At 37.0% G+C, this 27,268-nt stretch overlaps 1 protein-coding gene across 7 annotated transcripts in view; it reads right to left on the bottom strand.

Moving 5' to 3' along the window:
• ZFHX4 (zinc finger homeobox 4) overlaps positions 1–27,268 on the bottom strand; it is a 149,551-nt gene that overhangs the window by 93,610 nt on the left and 28,673 nt on the right. The window lies entirely within an intron of this gene.

The following is a 27,268-nucleotide window of genomic DNA, read 5'->3' as shown; positions in this document are numbered from 1 at the left end:
TATCTATGGTACAGTAACCAATTGATTTCTGTTAATGCAAATTCCATTCATTGATTTTAGAAAATAAACACACCATGATTTTTTCCCCATTATCAATGTTTGACATGACACTCAAGGATACATTTAAATCAGACATACAGAACTCTTGGACTGATGTAAGAGTGTTAGGTTAAACTCATTTTTTTAAAAAATTATATTTTAATCCCTAAAGGATAAACATTTATCCTCTAAGATACAGGGATAAAGATTTTAATGGCATCTTGCTTTGGGATTCAAAATAAATAAGGCGAAGATGAGTTTCCATCTTCTTAAAACTAAATTACAGAGATTAAAATATATAAACACAAAATGAAGGTATTCCATTTGCATATTATATTTCGCTCTTAAAGTTGATATTGAAGATTAAGGGTCAGCATTTAATCCTCACTATCCTAATCCCTAAAATTACAAAGACAGGCATAAGTGCATGTCTGCTCCACTAAATTACCTTGAAAGAAAGCAAATTCCGGATGAAAAGGGAAGCATATTTATATTATGGTGATTTAAAATCTGTCGCCTAAACACATCTTCTCCCCTCTATCCATTGACCTAAATTGCACACTAAAAGCTTGCTTGTCTGCAAATGGGCAGCTAACACTTTGAGACAATCCAGAGATTCTTCACTTACGCACAATCATGCCAACTATTTTTCTGACTACAATAAACACTGTCTCTTTCATATTTTGCAGAAACAAGAGTCAAGTTACAAACCAGAAGAATTTATCTACTTTTCCCAGCCTGATTTCTAGATATAGATAATTCTATAAATTTAAGATTCTGAGAGAAAAATGTATTAATGAAAATTAGTGGGTCAAGCATGCTCTGACTTAAATAGTTGCAACTCTAAGGGGAATTACACCCCAGTGGATACTGTACCTCAGAAGAAGTAGAATTGTAACATAAAATATCCCTAGTCTCCAGAAGAAAAAAATGCTATAATCTATTCAGAAATGTCACTAAAATATTAAGAGTTTTCTATAGGTTACATGGAATGACGGAAATTAATGATGAGCTGCCATTGACTGGAATAGGACAAAGACATTGACCCTCACTGTCCGCTCTGTTGCCTTACCAACATTATACTGCAATGGAGGAAAAAAACAGATAAACCACCAAAAATACTGGGACATAAAAGACTAAAAGCAAACACATAGAACTGTGTTCTGTATTTTATATTCAGCAGTTATCTACTCCCTAATATTGTGGGTTGATAGAAGTGCTACACCATGGAGTGAGGTAAAATATCTACGCTGCACTCAGCCCTTTCAGATTTGCCATGAGAATTATCTGTCTACATTTGTACAAAGATGTTCTAATATTTATTTTTGAAGAATTCTTTCACAATTTAAGACATCTAGGAGAGAACAACTTTATCACGATTGTCAAAATGAGCAACTCTGTAATTATATTAATCAAGAGGGCACTAGTTTCCTTCTTCTGAAATTTATTTAATATAATTTTATACTCCAAAGGGAAAACAAAATCCTTGTACAAAATCTATTACGCAATAAGGTTTTTTACCTGTAAGGACATTTTTGTTACTAGCCATAAGTTTTCTTTCTGCCTTCCAGAATGTGTGGAGCTAAAATGCTATCACTACATTTAAGAAGACTGAAAAGCATTTCAGGCTTAGTAACCGAGTTTGTTTTTTTAACTCTGCACATTTCTCCATTAAAAGCATATTTTAGAATCATCCTAAAACAGTTTTTCCACTAATTTTCATCTTCTGTAGGTATAAAAAACGTCTTCCAAACACAAACCCTTCAATTAAAAGGTTCAATCATCTCAAGAAGAAAAAAAAACCCACACAACAAATGCTGCTGTGATATTCGATATTTCAGAGCCAAACCCCTGCTGCTTGGTCATGATAGTTATAAAAGCACACTAATGAAAGCAGAAAAATTTATAATTAATTTTAATTCTGATGAAACCATACTGCTCTAATCAACTGCCTATCAAATGTCAGTGCAAATTACACTAACAAAAATAATTATTACGACAGGTTGGCAGAATAAAATTTTTTATATACTCCATCTGCATAGAGAATGCCTGTGTGGGAATTGCTTTTAATGAACAACAAATTACAATTACTAAACTAAATGAACCATCTGCCTTTTTTGTTTGTTTTCACAGTCTCACTGGTACAAGGTGCACTGTCAGCTTAATAGCCATTCAAAATGGCAGACTGACCTATCACCAGACTTTCATGTCCACAACATTTTAACTGAAAAGCCATAGCAGATGTCTTTAATTCTATGAAGAGGACAAGTATGTTTTATAATATTCTAAATATAAAAGGCCAATGTTTAAATAATAATAATAATAAGGTACATGCCTATTTCAGACTGGAGGGCTTGTATGACTAAGTATCTCTAAACCCTAAAATAGCACATGAAGTATTCATGGACCAATACTAATAGAAACAAGTCTTTATGTCCTTTATTAACAATTTTATTTAAGAAAATGTTCTGTCTCTAGTCTTTAATAAGTGACCACTGGTTTTTTGAGAAACAGGAGCACGCATGAGGACTTGCAGTAACGACATCTATTAATAAACTTTTACCAAGCATATTTAAAGTGCCTATTTGGATATGTCATCTGGCACCTGCATTAATGAAAAAAAAAAAAAAAAAAAAGAAAAACCAGTGACTTATTAGCATAGTCTCATATCAGCTGAGCATTCCTTGCTGAGTTTTTGAGGACCATAATATTATGTAACAGTTGGAAGAGTAACCCTTATCACAGTCATTGACGGGAAAAAGAATCCGACCTGCACATGTACTTAAAAAAAAAGAAACTCCACTTACTACTATTGTATGACATAAAAGGGATGGTTGAGGACATACTTTTTATTTCCTTATATTACTACCTAGCGATTACATTAGCCATATTTTTAAAAAACCCTGGCTCATCACCTATTATTAAAAAGCTTAAAATATTTCTAAAATGAAACCTTTTCTGTTGAAGGGGCTGAACTTTATCAGCCTTTGAGAAAAAAGCTTCCTCTTTGCCTGAACTACCAAAATCCTTCAAACTAAACCTAAAAGTATCACTGCTACAGAAAAGAAAAAAAATAACGAAAAAAAAATAAAAAACCCCAAACAACACACAAAAAAAAGAAAAACCACCACCACCAAAAAACCCACCAAACCCTATGACTGTGGCAGTATCCAGTGAATCTTTCATTTTTCTCTGAGATTGTCCGCAAATGCAACTGTGTTATTTCAGATTTGAAGCCCTGATTTGAAGGACAGTTGTAGAAAGGAGAAAGTTAAAAAGACTCTCCTTTGTTTTGAACAGCTTTGGTTCAGATCTTTGGGGATGTGATCAGTAAATGTAAATGCTATTTTTACATTCTGCTTTTAATGTTATTTGCATGTTTATTTTCGATTTATTCTAAGTTATTGAGACAATGTGTAAGACAAGGGGAAAAAAGTGACTAAGAGAATGGACATCTCACTTCTAAGTATATTAAATCATTTAATGAACCATAGATACAGACTGATGCAAAGTAAAATCAACTTTTATTTCCAGATCTCCATAAAGCTGGATAAGTAAAGGTGGCTTAAAATCATTCCTGTTTTAGGTCAGAGTTATTTATCATTGTCCATACTAGGGGGCTACTGTACATTGTTTCAGAATAATAGATTTGGCTGGTCTGCATGGCAGTATCCACTCATATACCCATGTCTGACCTGGGGATTAAAATAATCCTTATTCCCCTCCCCCTTCTACACACCTCTGGCTAAGACTAGAAGTAACAAAGAAAAATCTGATTCCTCTACAAGGATATTTGACATTAAAAGGTGCATTACAGCGCTTACATTACAATGTTATTACAATTAATATTTACAATTATCTAACTTGTAATACTAGCATTATTAAATAAATTCTTTGTGGAGATATGTGAGGAAGGTATGTTAAAGGACGATTAAATGTGAGTACCTTCACTGAACAGCATTAATAAAACTGCTTCATTCTCATTTTTACTTTACGGTAGTCTTGTTTCTCTTGCTATTTGGACTTTATTTGAAGAAGCTCTTACTTGAAAGCCTTTGACTGACTTCCACAACAGTTCACCTTCCAGGATCTGCATAGCATTGTTTGGGGCAATGTTTTTTGCTCTGTAGTTCTTACCATCATGGTCTGGATGCCTGGAAAAATTGCACTTCAATTTTCCCTTTGAGGTCTTTCCTCAAATAATCAATGTGTTTTCTTCCTTTCTACTAGATGAAGCTTTCCTGTTCTTTTGGGTCAAGCAATACTTTTCCCTCCTACAGCTCTTCTTCAAGGCCCACTGACATACTAAAGTCTGAGAATTCTCCAGCACATTATTAACAATCTGCAGGGAAAGAGGAAGTACAGAAAAGTGAAAAATACCATGCTCAACAACATGCCCCTCCCTGAAGAAGATTGATCCCCCTCTTACAATTCAAATCCTCTGCTCTCCCACACACTGTGTGTGTTACAGAAATCAGTAGTGCTTCCTATGCAGAGAGTCCATGCATACGCCCTGCCATCTCCCAGCTGTGTATCGGGACAGTGCAGTGCACCATCTTACCTTTGCTTCCCCTATTCCCTTTAAGACCTGGTTTCCATAGATGGACTGGCCAGCACTGGAGAGTTGCTGCGTCAAGACCCAGACAGCTATCTGCACACAATCTCGGCACATCTGGATTGTTTATAATAATGTTCACAACACTGGAGCCTGTCTTCCTAATCCTTGCTCAGAGCAGAGTGTACAGAACAATTAATAATGGCTAGCATACAGAGTTAACATGTTACTGCAGTGCGAAAAACAGTAATCTGAATCGAGCCATATCTCATGTCTTGCTACGTGGATTCTGCAGAACTAGCTATCACAGGAGCCAGGTGGCAGATGCCTCATCCTCTTCCAAGAGGTGGAATAAAATTGTGCTTCCTGGAAACATGGGGAGATCTTGTGTGGTACCGAATCATAACTGGTCTTAGAATGATCCAAGTGTTTCTAATAGTCATTTTATTTAAAAAAAATATATTCAAAACCTGTACCTTGACATGCTGTACTGAGAATATCATATTATCTATGGAGCAACACTGATGAATTATTACTCAAATCCAAGTCCGCAGTCTATGAATACTCATCTGAAGGGAAACTTTTTGTCATGTTCTTTGAACAGAAGCAAATTAATTAGTTGCCAAATGGCCCTTTCTGTCTATTGTCTGTACTTCCAAATTAAATAAATGAAACACTAATTATGATGCAGACACTCCTTTCCCACGCTGAGTGATAAGTTGACACAGAAAAAAAAAAATAACCCAGACATGCAGATTCCGTTGTTTACCGTCAGAGTAGTACCTTGTCTTAGTGAGACTAAAATTGCGAACAGAAAGGCATCTTATTTACATTTGAAACACTCAGTTCTTGTATTCATTTTGAAGTCTAATGCTGTCCTCTGAGAACAGTCACTGAGGGAGACAGAGAGATGGAAACGCAGGAGCAATACTATGAATCATACCCTTGGCCCAGCTACTCCAACATACTGTCTGTGCAAGTAGCTAATGTCAGATCCACAGAAAAGCAGGGTACAAATACAAGTCCTTCAAGAGCCAAAATGAATGTGCAGTATGACGAGGGATCCTTGCCTGACCCCGGAAGACAGTCTGTTTATATCCTGACTTAAACAATAATAATAGAGAACCAAACATTCTTGTATCTTTTTGTTTTATCCCACATAATCAGAAACATCATTAATGTTCATGCCCTTATCCTTCTTAAAAATCCTGATAAACTGTTTATCCGGATAACCCCCCACTGCAGCAGTGAATTTCACAGGCTGATTATTTACTGCAGAAAACAAGAGTAGCTCGGAGTTTCACTGAATGCCACCTCCCTCTCCTACAACAGTGTCGAGTAAAGGGAGCACATGGCTGGGTTTCACTCTCTCCTTCATCATTTTATATACAGCCCTAAGCCATACCACCTTGTGCTGTGATCCCTTCAGATCTCACAGGCTAAAGCAGGGTCAATACTTGGAGGGGAGATCTCCAAGGAAAACACCAGTGCTACAAAAAAGAGTTTTGGTAATTCATTGATGCTGCTCTCTGTCTAAATTAGTAATGAGTCAGTGCCCTAGCTTGGTGTTTAACAGCACCGTCCTGTTAGGAAATGTTTTCTTTTGGTTGAAACAAAGAACAGATTTCACAACCGCTTGCACTTAATAAAGTTATTAAGTACATGGTACATTTTTTTTTTCAAAGGAGGAAGAGTGTTAAGACAAATGTCTTGGCCAAATTTCAACTTGTAATTATGTTTTGCCTACCTACAGGCAATTCCCTGTGCAGTTTCACTTGAACACAGCTTTTTTTTCTTTTTTTTTCCACCTGCCTTGAAAACACTTGTGCAATGCTGCTGCACACAGTTAAACACAAGCTTCCTTCCACTCTACCAGTATGTACATGAAGATGGCCCTATATGCACTTAGACTAACTCAGAATGAAGGAGCACTGAATTTAATTAACATTGTTAAAACATTTTGAAAGCCTCTGAAGAAAGGCTTTACAGAAGTGTAAAGTATTACCATGGTTCCTACAGTCTATTTATTTAGACTTAATAAGATTCCCTTCACACACACACACACACACACACAAGTCACCTTTTTTTGCTTTGCTAAGTAAAAGCACATTAATAAATCTAATATCCAAGCCATCAAAATTTATTTTCACCTAAGAACAAACATGGCCCAACATGGGCACCCTTTATTCCCTTTATCCTGTAAGAAACTGAAAGACAAGTGCAATTTGCTATGTGGTGGAATGATTGAAAATTACAAATTTTGATCAAGACAGTGAGAGAGCAGATTCTCCATTTGCCAATCACTCTGAAAACACAAGCTTCCAAGTATCTTTGAGATTTAGCCCAGGGAACTGCTAGCTGATCTGAATCATGTACATGAAGTGAGGTTTACAGAGAGAATCAGGGTCCGACTCATTTCAGTTTTTATAGATTGAAAGATTGGAACCGCAACTAGAAACCAGTTGTGAGAGTTGGAATAGAACTGGGACAGCAGCTGCAAAATACTTGCTGTCAGAAGAACTGACTAATGGATAGATGGCTATATTCCTGGCAGCTCAAATCTCACAAAACTTCAGAGGTTTACTTCTCTTTTCTCATCAAATCGGAAGGTGGCAAAGTGTGGGCCACTAAGTTCTGCACATTCTGTAGTTAGAATTAAAACATCAGGCAGAGAGCTGGAAAATAGTGGATATATTTATCTGAAATTCCTGAATTAGTTCCTTCCATGCCCCGCCTCTTGGCTGTTTGCTCTTCACAAATTTCTACATACTAAATCTGCTGACCTAAGCAAGGAATTTGTTTCAGAAACAGCTATGTTTAAATACATACTGCAGAATATCCAGGGAAAGCACATTCTGAATGTATAAACTGAGCATTCACGAAACAGCCAATTTCTAATGGTACATTTGCAATCAATCAGGGAACAGAAATATACCATGTGTCAAACCAAAACTAACCAACAAAGCACAAAAGTTTAAATGTATTAAATATTGAAACAGACTGTAGGTTGCAGCAAGCAGCAGGACTGAGAAGGTTTTGGAAGATATTTTTAAGACAAAAGAACTTGAGAGAAGTTGATTTGAAAGAGAAGCAACATCTACACGTTTAGCAACCGGTCATATATATATAAATGACCCAGTAGCCAAATGCAGAATCACAAGGTTTATGACTGGAGGACAGCTATGTGATGTTGCCTTGGCCATTCCTACCAGCTGTGAATCCCACCAAAATGACTTCAATTTACACAGCTGATATATCCAAACTCTTGGCAAGATACAGAGTCAAACGATTCCACTATCCAAGTCTAATGAAATAGTTGTGCAGATGAAAATCATCTGCATCTTGGAGACACCCCCACCTCAAGCACAGATAATTCTCCTGTAATGGCCTTGGGCATATGTTAATCAAGAAGGCTGACAGAGTAGAACTCAGCAATACTCCACGTGGGAACACATGAGTGCACCCACTGGGCTGAGGAACAACTACCCCAAACTGCTCCCACTCCTGAGTCCTCCTGCAAAAAAAGAATGGAATCACTCAAGAGTAACTTCATTTATTGCTCTCATGGCCTTCAGCTATTCATCAATACCACTTTATCATCAAATGTATCAAGAGTATCTGACAGATGTGCAATAACACGCATGCTTTAATAGTGTCTAAGGGGTAAAGAAATGCCCTGATGCCTCTGCCATCAAGTGCAGCTAGTAGCACCGATTCTGCCTGTCACCTGGTCTTTAAATATAGCAATTCCACATGCAGGTGTATGGAAGTGACAGTAGTTCAACCAACTGATGCCTGAATGTGCATATTCAGTCAGTCCTAATTTGACTCTATCGTCTGCCAAGAAGGTGAGATAACGTTGGAGTTCCCACATCAAACTCTCCACAATTTTTCATTGTAACTGACTTAAAATATTCTAAAACATATACATATATACATTTCAATAATCAGTACAATTAGTTATGCACATGAATATTTAATGAGCCTTTGAACTAAAGGTTCAATAGTTTAAGAGACTGGAAATAAGAAACAATATTTATTTCATTGGTGGGTTTTAGTATCCTGAAAATGAAAGAAAGAGAAGATCTATTTCTTCTTATTGATAGTACAGAGTTATTTCCTACAGTCATTTGACTAGATGAAAAATCAGCATTTAAATAGAAGCCACCAATTCAAAAGAGTAGTCCAAATCTGGAGTGATTACAACAACACTTTTGTCTGCCAGCTGTCTAGTGGTCCATCAGAAATGCTCTGGTACTCTGATTATGTTTTTTGATTGGGGTATAAGTCATCATAAGTCAGTATTGTCCTTATCAGGATTGTTGCTATCAGCAGAAAAGCCAGGAAATGATAGCTCAGGTAACAGTACCCCTCCTCTTTACCATGTGACCACACTTGCATTCAAGTCATTATACTAGGGAGATTCTGCACTGATGCTCTGTAGTTAGCAGACATCACTTACTTGTCTGCCCTTTCCATGCAACTCTGAGAACTAAAATTTATTTACATAATTTTTAAAAAGCAATGCCCAAATTGAGACCAAATGTTTAAAGATACTGTTGAACTGCAAAAGACATCTGAACATGAGAATTAAAAGAAACTCCAAGGATTGATACTATAGGAGTTAAATTCATTTCAATGTGAATTTTACATTTTGATCACCAAGCAAAAGTGAATTCTTTAAAACACATAAATAAGTTGTGATATGCATCTACCATTGTTTATTACAATATATTTTATTATTTATAGCAACATAAACCACACAAGTTCCCAAAGGGTTAATACAACTAGATGACTGAAATTCATGAGCATAATCCTAAACAAGTGAGTTGAAGTTCTATCAGGTCTATTTCATAGCATCAGGGATTACTGCTAGCAGTCTAATCCTACTGAGCCTAAGGGAGGAACGTTGTATTGTATTTGAAATCCTGGCCAGGAAAGAACGGAAGGTTAAATGGGTGCCTTGCTCTGTAATCAAATATCACAGGCACTACTTATCTATTCAATGAACAACTAACGTAGAAAATCAATTAGGAAACAAATAGCATCTTCTTTTGAATTTTTTTTTACCTAACAAAAAGAGAGAGTGAGGAATAAATGGTTTTAGAATATTGTTTAATGAAACTATATCGTATTATAAAATAATTCTATACATAGACTGGCAAATATTAACTAGAAGGTACAAAATACTCCATAGCAACTGCTGGTGTTTTAACGCTATTTCTTTAAGTACTAGGGTTATTTTCCAGGATAGCTTGTATTCAGTCTCTGGAAATTGAGTGTCTTCTGAACATACAAAGTAGCACACAGAAACTATACATACAAAATATTAACTGACTGCAGATAATTGGACAGTGCTCAAATGAAATCACAAATACATATCCGGTTGTTTGTAACTGAACATCTTAAATTATGTATCAGCTGCGAAGAGCATTTCTTCAGCTGTGCATCGTCTTTTGTTCACTTGGTTAAAATCCCAGGAGTACTGAAAAAGGCTGAAGCTCCTGCTGGTCTTTGTTCCCAGCAGGGAGAAGTCCCTTTTGGTGGTCTTGAGGTTAACACTCTACCCGCTTCCCCCCCCAATACCTGTCATTCTGAATAGACTTCACAGTCTGTGCACACAGACAAACAGCCTGACCTGGCCAGCTAGTTTGACCCCTGGGCAGGAAGAAGATCACATCTGGTTATTAATATTGGGACATTAAAAAAATGTAATCTTCAAGGCACTTGGAGAAGCAGGCTGGCAATTATACAGTACGCACTGGATGTCAGTCAGGGAGCATGTTAGCCTGATATTATGTCCGAGAACACTGAAACGTTCATTTTTCTCTGATGAGGGGTTTCAAATACAGTCTCCCTCTGTATCTCTGAAAGCTGGTAAGAGAAGTTAGCCCAAAGCACTTAAATCTTCAGATTATCTGTTCTTCTACTTCCCAATTTTAGTCTGTTTTACACAGTTTTATAATGTACAACATTTGTAGCTGAAAACTGATGCAACTAGAAAAAAACCCACATGATTTTACAGTAGAGGAAGGCAACTGATAAAGGGAACAAAACCTATCAATATTACAATTGACAAAAACGCCTCCCCCTTACATTCTCTGCATATTTTACTATCCAGATTTTTTAGTTCATTCATTCTAGGCATCTGCATATTAGATGGTTTAAACACAGTTTATATAATTTGATAAAATATACAGAAACACATTTTTACATGCTTGTGATATATATTATACACAAGTGTATGCATACAAAGCTTTATATAGCACAGATTTAAGTGTCACGTGTGAAATCTTAGTTCCACCAAAGTTAGTGGAAAATTTACCTTTTGCTTGAGTTGGGACAAAAATTAACCTTAGCTAAACAACAACACAGAGTCTCATCAGGATACGTACTGTGACTATAAAGGCCTGGTCTGACACCTTTATATAGCCAGATAATCATTTACACGTGCCCCCACCAGTTATACCCAAAATAGAATGAAAGACCACAGTTGGAACTATTGTTGGGATATTTTGCTGGTATCCCAGCCTTACTGATGCCACACGGAAGATTTTGTATTGCCAATGTAAAATCAGCACAGGTCCAGCATACTTCACAAGGAGCACTCTGATCTCCCAAGGCACACTTCTACACCTGTCATGTGAAAGGTAAAGGACCATAGTCTTCAGAGAAGTCTCAACTGCATCCCAGAAGATGTTGCAAACAAAATCTCTGTGCTTGAAACAAGACCTAAAATTGTCTCCAAGGGTAAATATTGTTCATTCTCCCAGCTCAGTTAGCTTAAATCAGCTGTCAGTGTTTGGTTTTGCTACAAATCACCATCAAGACTTTTTCCTTGCTTTCAAATGAAATAATTTCCTTTCAGATTACATTGGGCCAACACCCAGGATGGGCCTTCTACCAATGATGTGTTAATCTTATGATCTGTGAGTCTGAAAAAGGAATTTCATAGTACTGGAAGCAGGAATTTTCCAGCTTTCCAAGAGAATGACAGTAGTACTTGTTTTTCAGTTCTAATAGGCCTCGAGAAGTCAGACATTCAAACTGAAACACTATTATGCATGGAAAAGCTATTATAGGAAAAATGTAAGACGTTTCTAAAATATATTAGTCACAAAGTCACAGCGGTGTTTTTCCCCCTTAATATTAGTGGAGCTGGGCTTGGTACACACAATCATGAAAAAAGAGTATTGATACAGGTAAAGAGCATTCTACGAATTTCTAACATATTTTTCCTAACGCAAAACATGCAGGAGGTTCAACATGTATCATAGTTTCCTGCGGGATAGTCAGTATATCTTTTTCTTTACTACTTAAAACAACATAGCCAACTCAAGTTTGAGACAATAAAACCTTTATCACACTCATCCCAGATAATTAGAAATGCATATCTGATGATGCACATAAACACACACACATACACAAAAGAAAGAGGAAAATAAGATTATTGACAGAAAAGAGAAAAAATATAAAGTAGTTTAAGGCTTGGCAAGAATGAAATCAGGCTAAGGGCTGCAGAAATGACACCGTTCCCTATGCAAATAGCAAAGTGAAAAATAGACATGTAGAGATGTTGGTAGAGCAGGAAGAAGACGAGGTAGTAATACTAGTAATACACTGAGTGTACAACTGAGGTTCCAAAAGAGTAAAACATGAAGCAAGGATGGCACTGTGCACAATCCTGAGGGAGCTGGCATTTTGGAGTGAAATTCCAAGCTTCAGGCAAGGGAGGAAATGTTTCTGACAGGTTGGGGCCTTTCAGGGTTGAAGCTTTCTAGTTTTAAATAGTAGCTGCTTTAAAAATGTTCACAAATGTGGAACAATTTAGGAGGAGAAATGGCCTACAGATGAGGTGTCTCAGTGTGTACACTCACCCACAAAGTATGTTACAGTTATCAATACCCAGTAACCTGTTTAGATCTGTAAAAGATATTTAGGAGGTGGATTTTATTATATCAACTCACACTCTGTATCAAACAGGGAAACTGCTTCCATGAGAGGGTAAACACTTTCAAATTCAAATTGTCTCCTCTTTTACACATCCTCTTTGCAGAGCAGTTTCTCTGACTCTTCCTTTGTGACTAGCCTTTTATCTAGAGCACCAGAAACAAATGGAAAAGCCCTAGAAATAAACTTTGGGAGAAAAACAGAAACAGTAACCATCAATTTCAGCAAGAAATTACCCAAATAACAGAACTTTTTGAACTGGATAATTTCTCGCAGTAGTGACAAACCACAATAGTCAAACCACAGGAGAGCCATGTCCCAGACAATTGACAAACTAAGAAACACTGTTGTTTTGGAAAACTACTCCATCCTTGGAGTAATACTACTGAGATCAGCAATACTACAACAAAGATGGATTTGGTCTACATTCTTCCCACCTCTCTCCTCTCATCACCATTTTAATCGGAAACAAACAATGTTTTTAAAGCTTCAAACAAATTCTATAGAGGAAAAAAATCAGTAAACCCCCTGTATTTTTCCTGTATCTTTGTAAATATTTAGACTTTTGTTTAACAATATGACCTACCTCATACTAAAGATACTTCGCAGACTCTGCTCATGCCATTGGCAGATGAGTATCTTTTGTGGCAAATTGAGGAAATAATCCTCACCAAAGACTAAAAATACTAGATGAAAAGCTGGGGGACGGGATGTGTGAATGAGAGCCTGGTGTATGTTTTAGCACCACAAAAGAACAACTGGTGCTCGGAAACAACTGTAGTAGATCATCAAGCCCAGAACATGCTGACACAGCCCAGGCAGGTTCCCTGCAAGGTGAGCACATAAGAAACCTACCTGAGCAAGGGATCAAAACAGAAGACTGCAGTCAGACCCTACAGCTTGTGACAGCAGCCACTGCCTTTCTGTACCAGATAAAAAGCTTCCTGCAGTCACCACCATCCCGCTGAGCCAGCTCTGCCTGGTAGCTCCCCACGTCTCCCTGTGTAGCAGGGATTTCACCCTCATCACAGACACACTTACATGGGCTATAGCTACTGACCTTCCCAGTTCTCCTCCTGACACGGCCCGTGGGAAGGGCAGTGCACACACAGCTGGCTACCTGACAGCTGGGGACTCCTTGGCACAAGCAGAATAACCCTGCCCTCCCCCACTGCAGGGAACTTGCATCAAATACCCAGTTTCTTTCGCCCCATTAATGGTAGAAAAGGGACCTGAGCCAAAGTTAGAAAGGGTTGTCCTGTGACTGTGTTTGTGATACGTTTCCTTATTTCAAGTTTTCTCCAATGACTAATACCCTCTTTAAGAGTTTCAAACAAAAGTAAGTTATTCTAAGATGCAAACTGCTGGACACAGAGAGAACCATTTATATGTATTTCATTTTATGGGGGCGTAGGAAATAAAAAAGGAAAAAATCCTCAATATTTATATACTTCAACTTTTCAGAAAGAGGGAGGGGAAAGAATCTAAAGTATTTCAAGCGTAATTTCGTGAAAAAAATATGTAGTGATCTACTGCCAAGATAAATGCCTCTTTGGCTTTAACTAATTAGCACTGCTACAGGGTTCAGTAGTGACATTTCAGCAGTAATTGATCCTCCGATGCAATTTTTGTGTATTTCAAACCAGCCAATACATCCAGCCAAGAGAGCTGTGCAAGGAGAGAGGCTGGCAGTCAGCACAGAGGAGCTGATCACCACCTGAGTGTGACCTTGGATCCCGGGATGCTAAACACACGCCACCAGCAGGAGCCATTAGCACTAACCACTCCTGAAAATCAGACCCCTAATGCCTCCACTTTTATCACTTCATTCTCTACTCACAGGTAGCACAGTTAATTTAAATTCAGGTAGTGACTGTCCTAAACTAGTGTTTTTATATACTCACACAGGGACTTGAGAACTTCCTGGTTTGCTCTGAAATCAGTATTTCATTTCAAATTTTGTACTGACTTGGTGGGGAGGGCATTTGGCATCATATTTTCACATTACTTCACACTACATACAGGGTAACTTAGTTACTATATATTTTTTTTTTCTCTTCTAAACCCTAATGTGAAAGGTTTTAATGTCAAGCAGCATGAAGGCCAGAACAATCCAAAAGTCAACGTAGCTCCCGCAGTATGAGTTCAACCACAACAGACATCCCATCTGTATTTCATGGTGTACCTTAATAACAATCAATAATACATTAAAGTTAGCACTGAACAGTATAAAAAGAGCACACTACAAAGAGTCAATTTCAGTTATGCCTTAGCCTTGCAGACCAGGCGCAGAAACAACTTCTTCTATTTTGCACCAGTAAATGGATATCTGGGGTAAATATTTGCAGATAGATGGCTAATTAGTTATTTCTAGTCTTCAGGCTCAGCAAACAGTTAACTGCCTACAGGCATTTGCACACCAAGCCACTATGTACAGCAATACATATGGGAAAGCAACAGGAGGCAGCTATCTGAAGAGACAGAAAGGTGACATGGGCGTAAGGGGATGCTTCTTTCCTCCACTCTCCTAATATTAGGGGGAAATTAATTCTTCCATGGGGTAATTCAGAGCCAGAGTTTTTAGCTCTTAACTGGCTATGCAGGAAGCAGCCTAACCATTTAATACAGGCACCTAAAACAGAGGTAAAACAACTCATGGTTTGGAAACAAGCTAGAGGAACTAGCAGGCCATTTAACAGAAGTTACCCCTGTGTCTTCTAACATCAAACTAGGACTGATCTTGCTGAAGTCATAAATGAATTTATGCCAGGCAAGAGCAGTCAAAGAACCCTCAGGAATGCCAGAGAGTTTTCAAGATAGCTGAGCATGCAGACAAAATTCAGTACTGACAAATCCAAGAAAATGTATATTAGAAGGAATACTTTGAATCAATCAAACATGTTACTGGTGTCTAAGTTAAATGCAACCACTCTAGGACACTTCAGCATCAGTATGAAGTGGGGGGCGTGGGAAGAGACATGTAATGAAAAGCAACATATTTCAAGCACAGAATGCAGTAGGATTTGTTTAAAGCAGATTATATTTTTGGATGCACCAGGCATGGGACAGTAAGATCATACGGTTCCACTGAGAACAGTGTGTTCAGTTCTGAAATATCTATGCATCTCAAGAAAAATTCAGCAGTGGTAGAAGGAGTTCAAAGATCAGTGACAGGATTAGCAGAAATGTGGAAAAATTTCCACCGAAAGCAACACTGAATAGACTGAAATTCTTCGGTGCATTAAAAGTGTAAATAAAAGACAGGTGTGATAAAAAGACCATAAAATAATCACAAAGATTATTATGAAGCTATAACGATTATGTAGAAAGACCACAAAGAATATAAGAACACATGATCTTTTTTGTTCTGTTACCAGATGAATAAAAACAAACAAAACTCAACAAATTAACACTAGAAATTTTATAAAGCTGAAAAAAAATATATTTATATGCAGGTTAAATTGACTTGTTGAACTGTTTCTCCTACATGTGATTGAGCCAAGAATTCAGTTTATAAAATTATTTGATGTTTGTGTACCTATAAGGCTACCCCAAGACCACTTTGGAGAAAAAAATATATACTTGAATTCATATGATGTTAATTCATTGTTAAGTACAGAGGACATAAGAGAAGAAAAAGAATTTTCCTGTATGAGTAACATTATTCCATATTTGCCCATAAATTACTTTTTTTTTGCTTTGCTCTGAGAAGCAACTGTTGTTAGCCAGTCTGTAGCAAAGAGATTAGATAACATGGATTAATGGTATAATTTGCTGTGATAGGACAATGATTGCATAGTTGGCCTATTAATGTGTTGTTGCTTTTAAAATAGCATTCTCTTCTGTTATGGACAGCCACTGCATGAAATGTACTTAACTAACTTTATTTGCAATGGAGTATTTTTCATTAGGACAGGCTGGAAAGATATCTCATGATTAAGTGACTCAGAAAGAGCTCCAAAGAAAAAAAGAAATATTCTTTACACCCAGACCAAATCCTGATAATTTTATCCCTAAAAGTGTCTATAAGAAAATTATGAGTAACTGGGAGAAGGAAAATAGAACAAAAATGGAAACCCAACCTTTATTACAGCAGACATATATAGACCTTTGGACAACATTATAGAAGGTGATGTAGCAACCTGGGGTATGTATGGATGCACATAGTTTTTAAATTGTTTATGCTCTTGGGAAGTGTACACTTTTATAAGCACACACACGGCTTTTTGTTTACCTCCACTGCACTCCCCGTGCAAGAAACCCAGTCTTCAACAACTGTGATTTCCTCCCTAACACTAGTGTTGGATAATCTCTCTCTCTCTCTGATCTTGTGAGCATGAACAACTTCAGACTCCATCCCTAACTCATTCTTCCCAATACTGTAATTCATCCCTCCCAATTACAGACACTCTATTAAATACAGGTAAAGATAATTTCTTCACATGTCCGTCTTTCTCTCTGCATACGTTTAAGTGTTATGCTTAATTATAATTCTATAAGGTCCATTTAGAATGTCAAATATACCAGGGGCCAACCTTTCACTCACCTCTGCTTGCTTAGAGACAAATTTTCTTCTTCCCCAAGGCCATGCTCTGTTTCTTACTCCAGACAGTATTGACATTACCTTCTAAATCTACTAGGACAAACAACTACTAGAAGTAAAGGAGAGACATTTGTTTAGTTCCTGTTGTGGACACATGAGGCACAAAACCTTTGTATCTGGAGAGCACAAAAGCTCTGGGATACAGGCTGTAGCACGAGATTTCAAAGTTCTCCTTTTATTGATTACCAGCTCAACTCTCCTCCATTTCATAAAAACTATTACATACACAGAACTCTTCAAAACCAGCATAGCTCTCGTCCTTTGTTTGCCCCAAAATGTTCTGGGTAAACTTAATCATGTTTGGTATTTTTGAGGTAGCTGAGGCCACAGAATTTGAGCTGTTCAGTGGAGAACTCCTGAAAAAAATAAAGTACCCTAGCAAGACTTCTGGATCCAGGTCCTACATGTAACATGTCAAGTCACAAATGATCCCACAAACCTATTTTTGTTTTTCAGAAATGAAAAAAAAAAAAATCTGAAACTACAAAGTGTCAGTGAAAGAGCAAATCCTTTTTCAAAAAATACCTGTAAGCAGCCCTAATGACTAGTTACAAAGATTTCCATTCCTTGAGTTCTATAAGTCACAGAAATTCAAGTGTTGTGAAGATATTTTTGAAGCCTGACACGCTACAAAACATACCAGTGGAGATAGGAAAAGAGAGACAGAGCACATTGACAGCATATCCAATTCACCATGACCTATGAGACTATCTTAGTAAATCAAACAGTGACAAAGGATATCCACAGCCTACGTACAACACCTATTACTGAGATGCATCCGCAATGGGTTTAGTCCCAGGGGACTAACACTACAGCAATACTTTCAAATCTGCCCAAACTCCAGGTCAGAAATGTCATAAAATTAGTCTTAAACCATTTTTTGTGGCCTGTGATCTTTGTCATCTGAGAGCTGACTTCAGAAAATCTTGCTCTGATATATCCCAGCAGGGTCCCAACTTCCTCCTGGGTCAAAGATTTTGAGTCACAGAAGTTCCTGAACAAATAAGGACATAAGGTTTTCAGAAACACTTGCAGTTCAGCCTCATTTTGTTCCTAATTTCCAGTCATTCATTAGCTGCATACATATCTGCAAATGCCAAAGGGTGTTTCCAAAATAGTAACATCTAGATACTAAAAGCTGTCTCATTTCAGTGGTAAATCAAGCCTTTTTCCATGCTCTCATCACACAAAGAGCAAGAATACCAAGATCCTCTTTAGACTTTGTTTCATTGTTCTAGTTGCAAAAATATCAAGCTTCTGGTCATTCACAAAGTGTTTATTCAATTAGAAAACTTTATTATTTTTTTGCCTCAATCTATTTCCCATAGAGCAAGTTTTTGTCTAGGTTACACAGAAAATAGGAACATTGTTGTGTGAATGGTATGAAGCCGTATCAGGGGAAGTTCAGATTGGACTTTAGGAAAAGGTTCTTTACTGAGAGGATGGTTGGTCAGTGGAGTAGGCTCCCAAGGGAAGTGGTCACAGCACCAAGCCTGTCAGAGTTTAAGGAGCATCTGGATGATTCTCTTACTCATATTGTTTAGTTTTAGGCAGACTTGCGAAGAGCAGGGAGTTCGACTCAATAATCCTTATAAGTCCCTTACAACACCAGAAATTCTGATTCTATGCATAAGAAGTGTCCTTCCTTCTCTATTTCTGTTACGACCCAGAGTTTTGAATTTAGCATAAGGATAATATCAGTCATACCTGTTATGATACTTGAGTTACTTGCAGTTTTTCAGGATTTTCCATGGAAAATACCTTCATTCTTAATAAAGTGGGGGAGACAACTGACCTCCCCCACCCAAGGACTGCTATAGGCCCAAACTTAGGGTCTAAAGGCCTAAAGCTTAGAATGCCAAAGGAAAAAGAAAAAACTTAAAATGAGAAGATATAGACCATTGGAATTGCCCGATATAGTTTTTGTAAGAAGAGTTTCCACTGTAGGCCTTTGTTTTAAACAGGGTCATCACAACAGGATAGATCTTGAACTTTCTCTGACCTAGAGTAACCTATTTTTCTGTAAAAGGTTGGGTACAAACTATCCCTGAACACCAGATTCCATGCTGTCTTTATGGGTGGAGGTGGCTCTATGGTTCTTTTCTCCAGTAGCAGCATAAGGAAGTGTATATTCTTCTTTGGGAGAGGTTACAAGGGAGAACAGAGACTACAAATAAACACTGTCTTTGGGTAGAACCCTGAACACTGTCTCTGTATGCTAGGCTGCCTGCACACAGTCCAGTAAAAAACTATATAAACAAACTATATAAAAGTAGTTACGCAGTCATGTAATTTAGACATGTGAATCATGTGAACAGCATGGTTTGATTAACGCTCTAGGAACAATTTTAAATATAAAAAATCACATTTTTGCTAGGTAACCCAGATAGTCAAATGTTCACTCTTGGAATAAGGTTAGTATATTACCATTCATGGTTTTCATTAGCAATATGTAGTTTCCCACTCATGCATATAGCCAAGGAGTATCGCTCATACTCCTTGTATATGACAAAACCATTTTTTTCATTACTGTAGCTGCTACTGCAGCAAGATGCCCAAGGCATGGGAATCTGCACACTTCATCATTCAAGGACTACCTTTGCTCAATTTTTGTTTCCTTCAATGCCCCCTGTTTTTAAAAGCTAAAGATTATCTTAATGCCTTCCTTCCCACCGGGAGAGTAGAACATGCAGTTTCCCCCAAGGTTATGGTGCACAATTCTCTGTGTATCTGTCTGCTGTAGAACTGCAGGGTTGGCACCTTCTGCTGCAAACCAAGGGGGTCATTTCCATGACATCCTCCTTCATGGCTGTCCACAAAGCAAAGGTCTTGCAGTTCTTAGCAAACCTTCAGTTTTTCCTATATATCAGCATGAGGTTGTATGATGATCAGTCTGAACTATGTGCCTGGTTTAACTACAGCAGTCTAACAGGCAGACCATCAGGATCAAAAAATATTACAAGCTATCACTTATAATTAATGGTTTATTAACATAAAAACCATACTCATGTTTAATGTAATTGGTACCTACTTCCTGTTGTACTGTATTGTATTTTACCCACAATCACACACGGAAGTTTATCCAATGAAACATGTCTCCTGCATTGGGCCCAATTCTTGCTGAAACTAACAGAAATGGCATTACTCATTATTTCACACCAGCCTCTTCACTGTCCTTTCTTATCCTTTCCTGAAGCATTGCTCTAGTGATACCCCAAAGGAGGAAAAAAAAAAAGAAATGCAGAAAATGAATTTATCTGTCTAGCAATATAGACATATATAGCGCCAATACAGTCTTAAGAGCTGTGTATCAAACAGCTCAAATCTCAGTCCTCTACACACGAGGTCTCTAAGGTTTTATTCCCACCAACCCTCCTATAATATCACAATTCTGGCATTTTGTCTGGATGAATTAACAAATGCATAGACCAAGGGAAAGTTTCTTCTAAATCACTTAACAAAAGCAATGGCAAACCTGAATTACACATATGCATATCAAAATATAACTTTCCTGTAGTGCCTCAGTCTTTTTATTTTTTTTACTGCTCATTTTTAAATATATGGAAGAGAGCATGGAGAAAAATCTCACCTGGGAGAGTCTGGCAAACTAATTACAATTCTAGAGAAGACACTTGTAGTAAGTTGCATAATATCAGCTAAAATCTCCTAAGGGTAACAAGAAAATCTATGTTGCAAGGCTGGGAGGGAGTGGTTGCCAAATCCATAGCTGCAATCTATTAATGCACACATACACATGCACTCTCATTGACATAATGCTCTTATATACACTATACACTGCATCTCTAGTTTGAATCTCAATTAGCAATAAATACATATTTCTCTTAACGTCAAAATGAAAGAACTCCACGCATTAAAAACGGCTGTTATACAGTCGTTTTTTGTGTTGAGCATACTGAATAAATGAGGCTGGTCCTCTTTCTGCTGCTTTTGCTCTCCTCCTTGCTCACTTCTACTCTCCAAGAGGAGGCACTAGGTCGGGCTCCACTGGGCAGGCTGCACACTGGAAGTCATGTCGAAGTAGTCTGGTATAGCCTTTTTTTAAAGAGTAGCCTTATACAATCTCACCCAAAACAGCACACAGACTGGGATTCTGGACAGCATTTCAATAGAAGAACACGAGACTCTTTAAACTGAGATTTGAGAGCACCTTTTTGTTTTAGTGTAAAGCTGAATATAAAGTATGCTATTTTTTTACAAGAACCATTAGATAGGACTATCTGAGAGCCAGACATCTGAATATCAAATTAAATATACATGAAATATGTGAAAATTATTTCTCTACTATTTTATTTTAAATTTATAAGGAAAATAATAGGTTTGAAATTGCTATTTTTTTAGCCAAGTTTTTGTTTGTTTGTTTTTAATAAATGTACTTGTCTACAGCGTACAAGTACATACAGTAAACATATACATTATAGATATCTTTACACAATGTATGTATATCTGTGACTAGACAGTGTGTTCTTTGAACACGTGTCTCTTTATACATGTAAGCACAATAGCATAATCTGAATCACAGTAACTACAACTTGCAGTGTAAATTAAATTCCATAAAATATTTAAAAGCTTAAATGAACATAAGTACTAAATGAACACAAGTATTACAAAAAAAATTAAAAAATACCCTCTATCCTCTATATCATGAGGTTTGTGTTGAGGAGCAAATTAGAATAACTTCTGTTTATCACTGAAAACAGTTTTCTTCACCTAAACAAACAACAGGAATAAGATTAAGCAAAGCATGGTTTGGCTCCTCAGATGTGCAGACATATTCCAATTTCCTTTCCACAATGATTTTTATGCAAATCAATGCTGCACAATCTCCTGACCTCTTTTACCGTCATACTGGGACAATGATAGTTCAATAATTGAACTGGCACATATCTAGGATATTTGATTTTATATTAAAAAGTTAGTGCAGGACAATTGAAATGAAAAGAATGTGACTTTCTGTTAATTCCAGGCTGATCAAGCACGAACATTTCATGTCAAACAGAGTAAAGCAAACAAAGTGATTTGGGCTGTGAGTCCATTCGTCCCCACATGCATATACTTCACACCCCCCTCGGTTGTTAATTCCTAACAACGATGCTTTCATCCAGAACGAGGATAATGAGAAAAAACCAAGCAGTGTTCCTTGGGGAACTGTTACACTAAAGTTACCTAAGCACTAAATCCCACTTGTGCCTCTTGCACGTGATAAAGATGAGCAAAGCATTCAATATCCCTGGCTGATTTAAAATCCAAATATGCAAACAGCATTATGGAATCCAGACAGACTATTCTGCTTCGCTGATGACAGATGCAGAAAAAGAGCTGGTCTAATTAAGCTTTTGACTTTGAACCAGCAGAGAAGTGGACACCTCACTTTAAAAAAAGCAGTGCAGAACCCCAGCTGACAAGCAGGTGCTGCATGGTATTTGCATTTCCTGCAGAGGATGCTAGCTAGCAGGACCAAGCAGCTAACCGTGAAAATTCTTGGCCCTAAGTGACCCAAGGACAGACTATAAATCCAGCCTATAAAATATAGTAAAAGCCTTGTTTGTTCTTCCACCCTTTCAATATGTGATGTTATACATTTGTGATTATCTCATTTTATTGGGCTCTTTAGAAAGATGTTTATGATCATTTGCAGACAAAACAAAGGCTCATTGTAAACTCTCTTTTAAATAAGTTGGAAAGTCAATATGAAACAAAGGGCACCACTTTCATGACTGCTTACATGCAAATTATGCTTGTGTGTGTAATATTACAATGCATTTCAGCAAAGGGATATAGTCCTAGCTAATTACAAAGCTAACATATAATAGTATTGCATTAGCAGCCCAAGAAATTCCTCTTGAATTGTATACATCTGAAAATAGAAAGACATGCTTGTGCAGAAACTTAATTATTTTGGCAAAAACCGTGAGGGCCAGATTCTCAGAAGAAATAAACACAAAGGTCTGCTTTACACTCCCAAGGATCTCACTCTTTGTTTATTCAGAAAACCTCCATCAGATAAAACTTACCATTTGGATTGACTAATTTGCCTTCTTATTTATAGTATCTACAGCTAAGTAACACAATTACTGCTCGGTTTGTGAGTAGGGAACAGAATACTGCTGATCTACAAATACAAGGTCTGAAAGAGACAATCAGTGAGCTCTGCCAGGTTAAAAAAGTTAATGCTGTTGCATTCCACCCTAGGTAAAGAAGACAAGCCTTTTTCAAGGACAGTTCTGACTTAAATGCTTTTTTATGGGTTCAAAGTAAAACATTATGGTAAAAAAATGAATACAGCTTTGTTTGTTTCTTCAATCATCGTTAGCAATAGACATAGGGGTATTCTGTTTTTGAGCCCATATGGAAAGACCATCAACACTTTCTGCTTCAGGGTCCTTTGCCAAAATACCATATCCCACATGCCTTTTACCTTAAAACATAAAAGGAAAGGTGTTGTTCTGGTCAAATAAAGAAATAATTTTTACTAGCATACGTCTAATGTTAAAGCTGCCTAAATCCTGCCAAAGACATTACAACACCATCTGCAAAACAGATTTTCATTAAATTGATCAGTTTAAAGTTAAGCAGCTAGGCAGATGATGCTTTTGAGCTAACCTTTAACCTCTAACCTTCTTAAACTGAAATCAGGTCATTCCTTTGGGGTAATATCTTTGCCATTTGAGAACATGAGAGGTAAAGTGATCTACCCAAATTTAACTGACAATCATAGCATTAATAGTGTTATGGATCAATATTTTGTCAATAAAGGGAAAACCGAGGTAGTTTTCACACAGCTGAGTATTAGTCTGCTAACTGCTGCCTGTCACTTTCCCTGAGCTCCTAAATAGTTGCATATAAGATGTAAACTGCAGCAAACATCCAATATAAAAGCACCGACTATTAAAGCTATTATCAGCAAATTGAATAATATTTTTGATAGACTAACTTCGAATATTTACTTGTGATTAGAAATCGATCATGCCGTTCAGTTACTTGGTTAAGTAAGCTCTTCAGCCATCCCAGTTTACTCTGCAAAAAGGTTACCCTGTATTTATTAATAAAGTATTTGAAAATTATTTTATAAGCACATGACATGATATATGCCATTCCCTGAATCAAAAGCTATTTGACCAAGCTACAAAATGGCTGCCTTAAAAGCAGTTCCAGCTATATGTACTTTACATCCACAGAGACACATCACTGTCCTGCCTCAGCCTCCCAGATCTGCAGAAGCTGAACGCTTCTTCCTGCAGAATGGAAATGCACTCTTGCTATAGAAGCTTTCTCCGTTTACTTATGGAGTCACTGAATGCTTCTTGATGGATGCTGCCAAGAACTTGCAACTCTTCTGTGGTTTAATTTGCTTACATCGAGCTCCACAATTCCAAACTTAAGTCTTTGGGAAATTCATTAGGCCAAGCTGAGTTCACTCAGGGTAAGGTTGTCTTTGTTCTGGTTCCTAGCAGCCACATTACCAACACCACTTGAATACTGCACTTCTGTAAGGAACAATCACGCCATTTCTTTTTTAAATAACTTAGAAAACAGTTAAAGGTTTCACTTTCCCACATTTAGAATCTAACTCTAAAAGTGATATTTCCGTACTGCCTAAAATTATACAGTTTCAGAAGAGAAGCTCTGATGTTCCTGGTTACTTTAAAAGCTATGGCTATGAAAAGACGTACTTTTATTCCATCAGCACAGGAAGAGAAATCAAGCTGTTACAGCAACATTTATAAAAAGAAAATCCATAAAACAATAACATTTAAATAAATATAAATGACTAAAGAAAAACTTTGAGGTACTTCACAAAGCAAAGGAAAAAAGTCAAAAATTCTTTTTCTGTGCTTTCTTCTTTTTCTGTGCTTTCAGATGGTTTTAGTATTAAAGTTTTTATTGCCAAACCATATTCACAGCACCTTAATTTTAAAAGAGTTAAGAGGAGCTGCTTGAATATAAACACAATTCATGAATATTCAATATCACTCCCAAGGCATATATCTATTATTCATGCAAATTAATGTTCATTTTTTCCTTAGGTGCTCTAAAAGTTTATCTGATGTATCAAGAGGAAAAAAGTTTACAACTCCCTTGGTGTCAATGGCTTGACCAAGACCTGACAAAACTATCAAGTTAGCTAGCAAATAACTTAACAGACTTTCAAAATCTCATTTTAACCTTGAGGCCTGAATGTACACCCACAATTAAGAGTAAAGTTTTCTGGGTGACGTACAGAGGCATTACATTCTCTTATAAAGCACACACATCCAGAACCTTTTGGTCATTTGGAACATATTGTAGCACTTCACTGCCAACCCCAAGTCTTAAAAAATAATACTAATACCTCAGTTGATGTTTTAAATGAGACATTCCTCTCCTTCAAATTAGCCTTAAAATGAAATTATATAAAAAATAATGTGTGTGTGTATATGCTATCTGCTTTCTGAGAGTCACTAAACCTAGTGAGGTTCATATGTTCAAGCCTCTGTAAGAAGTCATGAGGGACAGAAACTTTTGACACTTCCAATTGTCCTTCCGTAAAATGAAAATCCATGTTACTGCACGTGCAGCATGTGTTAACTCAGACCAACCATTTGCATGGGGTTGAACACCAGAAGAATGTTATTTCTTGCTTAAACTGGAGGTCTGCTGATAGTTTTCCATATTTATTCTAACAGTTTACGGAATCCTTTTGCACTAGGATGTCTTTAACTGATACAGAGACTGAACTCTAAAGGCTAGTGGTGGCCATTTGCTACATATGATAGCAGCACCACATAGGCATTACTGTGCTATTGCTCCATCTAACAAAACAGGATCTGGCAAAGAAGCAGATTCAGCAGCAGGACATTTTTAGTGATGAGGGCTAAGAGATAATACTCGCTCCCTTAGAACTCCATATCAAATATTTTGTAGAACATGTTGCAAACTGAAACATATTTCATCATCATTTCTCTAGGGATCGGGTTGAGTGAGTGAAAAGACAGTACTGTTTTGAGTAGATAGTTTATGTAACTTCATAGCTATGCCTATAGCTTTTTTTAAAAAAATAAGCAGCTGGCATCCTACTTTCAACAGTCTCTGAATGGAGAACTGAAGCCATCTGAGAAAGCTGCCAGCCTTCCCATCTCCTATTCTATCATTCCTATCTGTGACACCATTTGCAGTAGTATCTCTCTGAATGGTGGTATTATAAAACACATCATTGAAATAATCCAGGTTAACACTCCAAAAAAGAGATGGTGACCAACTTGGATCATTTAAAAAAATGTGACTTAGAATGTGTCACTAGACTCTCAGCTCTTTTTGCACTTTTCATAACACAACTTTGGATCTTAAAAAAAAAAAAGCAAAAAAAACCCAACTAGCAAAAAAACCAAACACCCTTCTAGAATTAAGGAAAAATGTAATTTAAATAAAATACATTATTAAATTAACAGAGCAGCCAGCACTGTTGGACAATATAATAGACCAAACCTCATGTTACTGCCATTTTTGTTCATAGCAGATACACCAAGGTTATAACTATCAGGTTATAAAATGAAAATCCATGTTACTGCATGTGCAGCATCTGTTAGCTCAGACTAACCATTTGAATGCAGTTGAACACCAGAAAAATATTATTTCTTCTGTAAACTAGAGGTCTGCTGAGACTTTTCTGTATTTATTCTGTGTGTACACAGTTTCAACATGATTAGAAAACCAGCATAGTTGCTGTAATCAGCAGATGACTCCTGATAGTTTAGTTATCACAGATTTCTAGTATAAATCAATAGATAACACTTGCAAAATGGATTTTCTAATCATATTTAGAGCTTGTTACAGTGACTAATGGTTTGCAATAATTCCTGAATTTTTATATCCCCTAGACAAAAGAAGTTTTTAATAAGTTACAAAGTTATTCATCTTGGAAATGAATGTGTTATATTTTGTACATGAACCAAGACAATCAAGCCAATCCAGTAAACACACTGCAGAAAATAAGTTACCCCATAATTAGGGTTTGGAAAAAGTCATGACAAGTTGTGTAATAAATGGTATTCATCACTCCCACATATTCATTATATCCACATAGTTTTTTCCAGTAAAGATAAAAATATAGTTGCCATTCTACT

The sequence above is a fragment of the Manacus candei genome, unplaced genomic scaffold, assembly GCF_025592945.1.
Source record: "Manacus candei isolate 608988 ecotype Guabito, Panama unplaced genomic scaffold, ASM2559294v1 h1tg000008l, whole genome shotgun sequence".
Taxonomy (NCBI): Eukaryota; Metazoa; Chordata; class Aves; order Passeriformes; family Pipridae; genus Manacus; species Manacus candei.
This window is presented reverse-complemented; position numbering and strand designations above follow the sequence as displayed.